The sequence below is a fragment of the Salmo salar genome, chromosome 13, assembly GCF_965601325.2.
Source record: "Salmo salar chromosome 13, fSalSal1, whole genome shotgun sequence".
Classification (NCBI taxonomy): Eukaryota; Metazoa; Chordata; class Actinopteri; order Salmoniformes; family Salmonidae; genus Salmo; species Salmo salar.
The window spans coordinates 116,090,473-116,098,322 of NC_138303.1; the positions used below are offsets into that span (position 1 = coordinate 116,090,473).

The following is a 7,850-nucleotide window of genomic DNA, read 5'->3' on the forward strand; positions in this document are numbered from 1 at the left end:
GACTAGACGTCATGTTGGGGAGATCTAAAATCGAAAATACTATGTAAATAATCCATTACCTTTGATTCTCTTCATCAGATGTCACTTCCAGGTATCACAGGTCCATAACGAATGTAGTTTTGTTCAAAAAAGCTCATCATTTATGTCCAAAAATCTCCGTCTTGTTAGCACATGATCTAATCCAGCCGGACTTCTCGTCATGAACGAGGGGAAAAAATATATTTACGTTCGTTCAAACATGTCAAACGTTGTATAGCATAAATCATTAGGGCCTTTTTTAACCAGAACATGAATAATATTCAAGGTGGACGAATGCATACTCTTTTATAACGTATTGGAACGAGGATACCCAACATGAACTCGTGCGCCAGGTGTCTAATGGGCCATCATCGTTCCATGGCTCTTGTTCGGTCAGATCTCCCTCCAGAAGACTCAAAACACTTTGTAAAGGCTGGTGACATCTAGTGGAAGCAATAGGAAGTACCAAAATATTCCTCAGCCCCTGTGTTTTTCAATGGGATAGGTTTAAAGGTAATACAACACATCAGGTATCCACTTCCTGTCAGAAAATGTCTCAGGGTTTTGCCTGCCAAATGAGTTCTGTTATACTCACAGACACCATTCAAACAGTTTTAGAAAATTTAGGGTGTTTTCTATCCATATGTAATAAGTATATGCATATTCTAGTTACTGGGTAGGAGTGGTAACCAGATTAAATCGGGTATGTTTTTTTATCCAGCCGTGTCAATACTGCCCCCTAGCCCTAACAGGTTTTAAACAGCTTGGAAAATTCCAGAAAATTATGTCATGGCTTTAGAAGCTTTTGATAGGCTAATTGACATCATTTGAGTCAATTGGAGGTGTACCTGTGGATGTATTTCAAGGCCTACCTTCAAACTCAGTGCCTCTTTGCTTGACATTTTAGGAAAATCAAAAGAAATCAGCCAAGACCTCAGAAAAACAATTGTAGACCTCCACAAGTCTGGTTCATCCTTGGGAGCAATTTCCAAACGCCTGAAGACACCACGTTCATCTGTACAAACAATGGTACGCAAGTATAAACACCATTTGACCACGCAGCCGTCATAACACTCAGGAAGGAGACGCGTTCTGTCTCCTAGAGATGAACGTACTTTGGTGCAAAATGTGCAAATCAATCCCAGAACAACAGCAAAGGACCTTGTGAAGATTCTGGAGGAAACACGTACAAAAGTATCTATATCCACAGTAAAACGAGTCCTATATCGACATAAACCTAACACCTAACCCTAACCCGCAGCAGCTCCACCCGGGCCCGCGCCCTAGGCTTCCGTGCACACCGCGGTAGCCCTCGAGGCTCAGGTGGCCAGCGACGGCCGGGTATGGGCCTGACGCTCCAGCACCATGCACCTTTTCTGGGGTCTGATGAGCGTCGGCATCGAGCGCCTTAACCCGGTGTTCGGTTCATCCCGCAGCGCCAGTTCTGCTTATCAAAAGTGGCCCACTAGGCAGCTCGCATTCCACGCCCGGCTCCAGCGAGCCGGGCTTCTAACCCATTTCAAGTTTGAGAATAGGTTGAGATCGTTTCGGTCCCAAGACCTCTAATGATTCGCTTTACCAGATAAAACTGCGAAACTTTGAGCACCAGCTATCCTGAGGGAAACTTTGGAGAGAACCAGCTTCTAGATGGTCGGATTAGTCTTTCGCCCCTATACCCAGGTCGGATGACCGATTTGCACGTCAGGACCGCTACGGACCTCCAACAGAGTTTCCTCTGGCTTCGCCCTGCCCAGGCATAGTTCACCATCTTTCGGGTCCTATCGCAAGCGCTCACGCTCCACCTCACCGATAGAGCGGGCAAGACGGGCCGGAGGTGCGCCTGGCCTCACAGGGCTGGTATCCCACCCCAGTCGCCGCGCGCCGGCCCTCACTTTCATTGCGCCACGGGGTGTGTTCAGAGAAAGCCCTCTGTCTTGCTCGTGCGTTACACTCCTTGGTTCGTGTTTCAAGACGGGTCGGGTGGGTTGCCGACATCACCTCTGACCTTTGGCGCCAGTTTCCATGAGCCGATCCCCGCCCTTGCGACGCAACGCGGTCGGGTGCGCACGGAGGACAGTCCGACCCAGTTGACAGTCGCGCTGGGGCCAGGGGGCCCTGTGTCCCCCCGCAGGGGGACGTGACGCAGCGGGTACTAAGTCCTTACTCACCTTCTCAAACCGGTTCAGGTCGGCGGTCGGAGCTCCGCGGCCCAAACCTAATCCCGAGCGCTACCCCGAGAACCGCATGCGTAACGTGGGCAGCACGGAGAGACAGAGTCCACTGGCAGTCGTGCCCGACCATGCGGGGAATGTGGGCGCCTGATGGCAATGCGACCCTCAGACAGGCGTAGCCCCAGGAGGGACCTGGGGCCGCAAGGTGCGTTCGAAGTGTTGATGATCAATGTGTCCTGCAATTCACATTAGTTCTCGCAGCTAGCTGCGTTCTTCATTGATGCACAAATCGAGTGATCCACCGCTAAGAGTTGTACTCTTGTTTTTCAGTTGTACGCAGAGGCTAGTGGCTAGGCGGAGTTGGGGAGGTTGCCCTCCTTTCCCCCGCCCGTCCTTTGCCAGAGTGAGAGGCCACAGTTTACGGAGCAACAAGGTTCGAGGTTGAATGAAAAGCATCCGGGTGCTCCACCACTGGGTTGGGTTAGCCATCCAAAAGCACAAAACCAGCTAAAATTATGCACTAACCTTTGACGATCTTCATCAGATGACACTCCTAGGACATTATGTTAGACAATACAGGCATCCACAAAACGCTGAAATATGTTAAAAATATTATCTTACCTTTGCTGATCTTCGGCTGAATGCACTCGGAAGGTCTCCCACTTCCACAAGAAATGTTCATTTGTTCGATATAGTCCATCATTTATGTCGAAATAAATCAGTTTTGATGGCGCGTCCAGATCCCCATTCCAAAATGCATCTATCCACCGTCGACGAAAGGTTATAAAGTTCCCTCAGCGTTTATAGAAACATGTCAAACCATGTTCACAATCAATCTTTAGGGTGTTATAATCGTAGAATTGCGATAATATTCCAACCGGATAATAGCAGATTCATTACAGAAGAAAAAGAAAAATGGCTAATCCTTCGTGAGCACGCGCGAGGTAAGTCAATGACCCCAGGTCGACCACATACTGTTCCGGGTATTGTTCAATCAAATTGCATTGTAGAAGCCTCAAACGAGGTTCTAATGACTGTTGACATCTAGTGGAAGCCTTAGGAAGTGCAATATGACATCACAGATACTGTAGTTTAGACAGAACATAATTTGAAATGACTACAACCCTCTGAGGTCCAACTTCCTGGTTGGATTTTTCTCAGGTTTTTGCCTGCCATATGAGTTCTGTTATACTCACAGACATCATTCAAACAGTTTTAGAAACTTTAGGGTGTTTTCTATCCAAATAAAACAATTATATGCATATTCTAGTTTCTGGGCAGGAGTAATAACCAGATTAAATTGGGTATGTTTTTTTATCCGGATGTGAAAATACTGCCCCCTACCCTAGAGAGGTTAATACATTAAGGGGGGTTCTAGGGCTCCATGCCTGGGTAGTGAGCACCCTCCACCTGGGTTATGCCAATGGCGCTACTGGTCATTTTATGCCATTTTTAGAAAATCTTCAGAAAAATGACAGAGTCCCAATTTCTGTTTGGCCGTGCGCCTGGTGATTGAACGGGTTCCCAGGCGTAGATTTAGAAAATACTTTTTAATACATTTAGGGGGGTGCATTTTAGGAGGTTTTCAATCCCCAGCACCTGGGAACCCAATGTAAGTCAATGCCAGATATACTTCTCTCTCATTGCACTAAGTCCAGACTTCTCTGTCATTGCACTGTTGCACTGCATGTTTTGCCGTGCGCCTGGTGATTGAATGGGTTACCAGGTCTATATTTTTGGATGGTTCTTAATGGCTTCAGGGGGGTGATGGTCCATGCCCGGGTTGGGAGCATCCCACACCCGGGCTAAGTCAATGGGGGACGCCCCTGGTCATTTTAAGCCGTTTTTAATTCCCCGTACCTGTGAACCCAATGCAAGTCAATGACAGAGTTATACTTCTCTCTCATTGCACTAAGTCCAGACTGTGCGCCTGGTGATTGAACGGGTTAGCAGGTGTCTCCAGATCTCCATGCCTCTGGGCTTACTCTCTCTGCCCTGCCTGCCCGCCTGCCTGCCCTCTCTCTCGGCCTGTCACTTCAGCTTGGTGCAACTGGTACCCTATAACACCCTGGTCATTCAGACCGCCAGGCCTCCATACATTGTCAACCATGACCAAATGACACACAAAGACAAGGGTGAATTTAAAATAAATGTACTTCATTTATCAGTGAATCATGGATTGATTTGTCCCTCAATTAGTGACCAGGCCCGGCTGGTGTTATGAGGCAAATTATGGTACCAGTAGTACCGTGCCTGTGTTTCAAGGGAGTGACACATATGGCTGGCCACGGATCCATGGTCTGTAAGCAACCCTTGATTAAAGTTCATTGTAGCAACGCTTCGTCGAAGTGTAACGAAGGTCACTTTACTTCCAATGCCGAACTCGGCAAATATCTGGCCCACATACTGACCGAGATTATCGTACGTTTTGCCGCAGGATGTGAAAATTAACGATTCTGTGCATGAGGTAATTCCACTCAGATGAGGCCTGATCTGATGGAATCGTTTAAGCCAAGTGTAACCCTCCTCAGACATCACAATTCTGCACTCACCGAAGCTATAGTTCGTTTTGTGGCTTGCAACGCAGAACTGGTAACCCCCACTTTCCTGGGTTACTTCTGTAAAATCCCTCTCATTGAACATGTTGACTGGGGATCGTCTAGTGCCATTAAATATGGCCAACCGGCTGGACATGAGAGCCGCAAACCTACGTCTGTCAGAGCAGGTGGCTCGGACCTCCAGTCTACTGAGAACCGAAGGAATAGCTTGATTACTTAGCTCGACAAACCGGCTTAACTCTGCACCGTTTGCAAAATTTTGCCCTGTGCTCTCTCTGGGTCTGCCGCGAATCCCGATCCATCTTTGCCAAGCAAACACCGTTCTAATTCCACTGGCTTTAGACTAACTGAAGAAGATAATTCAGGAAACTTCGAACATCGGCCCGGTAGATTTTTAATGTGGATGGTGCCAAACCACGGTCTTCACATTGGCCATACCACTCAGACACATGTCTGTAATTATCCAGTGAATTGAATTCCTCTGACATAATGCAGAGGAATTCCTGTACTTGGGAAACACTGGTGTGACTATTGTCAATTCGTTTCACTGAAGGGTTTTTACCCAGAATAAAGTGTTCATATTTAGTCAAAATTGCATTCCCCCGACCTTCAATTCTGGATGATTCACCGTCGACTTCATCACTCTCGCTGTTTGTTGAAGTCGCCCCAATGCTCCCTCGTTCCAACCGTGGTTCCCCACCGCTCTGACTGGTTGCCTGCGCCACTGCCGCCACCGCCTGCTCACTCTCAATCCCCTGCAAAGTCACAGGGTTCTCCCTGTGCTCAAGCCGTATTCCACCACCATTGATCCGCTGCATGTACTGCCCTGATTCTGCCTGCTGTCTTAGGGTTAGGGGTTACTTTTTTAGGGTTAGCGGTTAAGGTCAGGTTTTAGTGATTTCATTGTCATCCAGACGTCAAAATACTGCCCCCAGCCAAAAGAGGTTAATTACAGGTGGTAAGGCAACAAAATAGGAAAAATGCCAAGGGGGGTGAATACGTTCGCAAGCCACTGCATGTAGACAGCTACGAAAAACACAGATGAAAACTCTCTAGACAGATAGTGTGGTCTACAGTTTATCATGAGATACTCTACCTCAGGCGAGCAAAACCTCAAGACTTCCTTAGATGTCATGCACCAGCTGTTGTTTACAAATATACATAGACCACCACCCCTTGTCTTACCAGAGGCTGCTGTTCTATCCTGCCGATAGAGTGTAAAACCCTCCAGCTGTATGTTGTTCATGTCGTTGTTCAGCCATGACTCAGTGAAACCTAAGATATTACAGTTTTTAATGTCCATTAGTAGTTTAATCTTGCTCGTAGTTCATCGATTTTATTTTCCAATGATTGCACGTTGGCCAGTAGAACGGGTGACAATGGGGGTTTATTCGCTCGCCTATGAATTCTCAGAAGGCAGCCCAACCTTCGCCCCCTTTTCCTCCGTCTTCTCCTTACACAAATGACGGGGATATGGGCCTGTTCCCGGGAAAGCAGTATATCCTTCATGTCAGACTCGTTAAAGGAAAAAGCTTCGGCCAGTTTGTGGTGAGCAATCGCTGTTCTGATATCCAGAAGTTAATTTTGGTCATAAGAGATAGTAGCAACAGCATTATGTTCAAAATAAGTTAAAAAATAAGTTACAAACAACGCAAAAAACAAACAAATAACACAGTTGGTTGGAGCACGTAAAACGTCAGCCATCCTCTCCAGCACCATTCTACCTGAGGTTGCTAGTTAGCCAAAAGCCTATTACCAACCCTGAGTAAACTTTAAAAAATGTAAAATTATTACCATATAAAATGCTATTTTACAGTAAACAATTTTACAAGAGATTTTCAGCACGCTTATAAGGAAGCGTGCTATGCAATCTTGCTGGCTTTCAGCCAAGAGACAGCGGCCCGAATCATGGAAGTGTACGCAGCCTAACAACGATGTTGCACCGCGGCTGGAGCCCTGGGAGAACCCTGTGTATTTCCAGTGTGTGGGAAGTGAGTTGTCCGTGGATCAGCAGCTGTTGGACGAGAGTGAGCAGGCAGTGGCGACTGCGCCGGTGCAGTCAACCAGTCAGATCGGTGGTGAACCATGCTTGGAACCGAGGGAGCAAGGCTGCGCGGAGGCGACTTCCACGGAGAGCGAGAGCGATGAAGGCGGCGGTGTGGATTCCGGAATTGAAGGTTGGAGAAATGTAATTTTGACTGAATATGAGCACTTTGCTACGGGTAGAAACCCTTCAGTTAAACGAATTGACAATTGTCGCACCAGTCTATCCCGAGTACGGAAATTCCTCCGCTATATGTCAGAGGGCAAGGCCGATGAAGGACTGTGTTCTCTGGATAACTACAGACGTGCGTCTGAGTGGTACGGTCAATGTGAAGACCGTTGTTTGGCACCATCCACATTAAAAATATACCGATCCGATGTTCGAAGTTTCTTGAACTATCTCATTCAGTTCCGGCCAGATGGTCTGCAGGCTAGAGCCAGTAAAATTCGAAAGTTGTTACTCTGCTTGGCAAAGATGGACAGGGATTCGCGGCAGAGCCAGGCAACACACAGGGCAAAATTCCGCAAACGCTGCAGGGACGAGGTGCTCAGCGCTGCGGAGTTAAGCCGATTTGTTGAGCAAAGAAATCAAGCTATTCCTTCGGTTCTAAGTAGGCTGGAGGTCCAAGCCACCTGCGCTGATAGACGTAGGTTTGCGGCTCTCATGTCCAGCCGGTTGGCCATCTTTAATGGCACTCGATGATCCCCAGTCACCATCTTCAGTGAGAGGGAATTTACTGAAGTAACCCCGGAAAGTGGGGGTTATCAGATGTCTATTTCAAGCCACAAAACGAACTATAGCTTCGGTGAGTGCAGAATTGTTCTATCTGGGCAGGAATACACTTGGCTTAACCTGTTAGGGCCAGGGGGCAGTATTGACACGGCTGGATAAAAAACATACCCGATTTAATCTGGTTACCACTCCTACCCAGTAACTAGAATATGCATATACTTATTACATATGGATAGACAACACCCTAAAGTTTCAAAAACTGTTTGAATGGTGTCTGTGAGTATAACAGAACTCAAATGGCAGGTCAAAACCTGAGAGATTCCTTTA

At 47.2% G+C, this 7,850-nt stretch overlaps 1 non-coding gene across 1 annotated transcript; it reads right to left on the minus strand.

Annotated features, from left to right (window-relative positions):
• Positions 1-2,348: 2,348 nt before the first annotated feature.
• LOC123726273 (5.8S ribosomal RNA) lies at positions 2,349-2,502 on the minus strand. Its single transcript, XR_006758663.1, has one exon. It is a non-coding gene; the product is annotated as a 5.8S ribosomal RNA (ribosomal RNA).
• Positions 2,503-7,850: the final 5,348 nt, after the last annotated feature.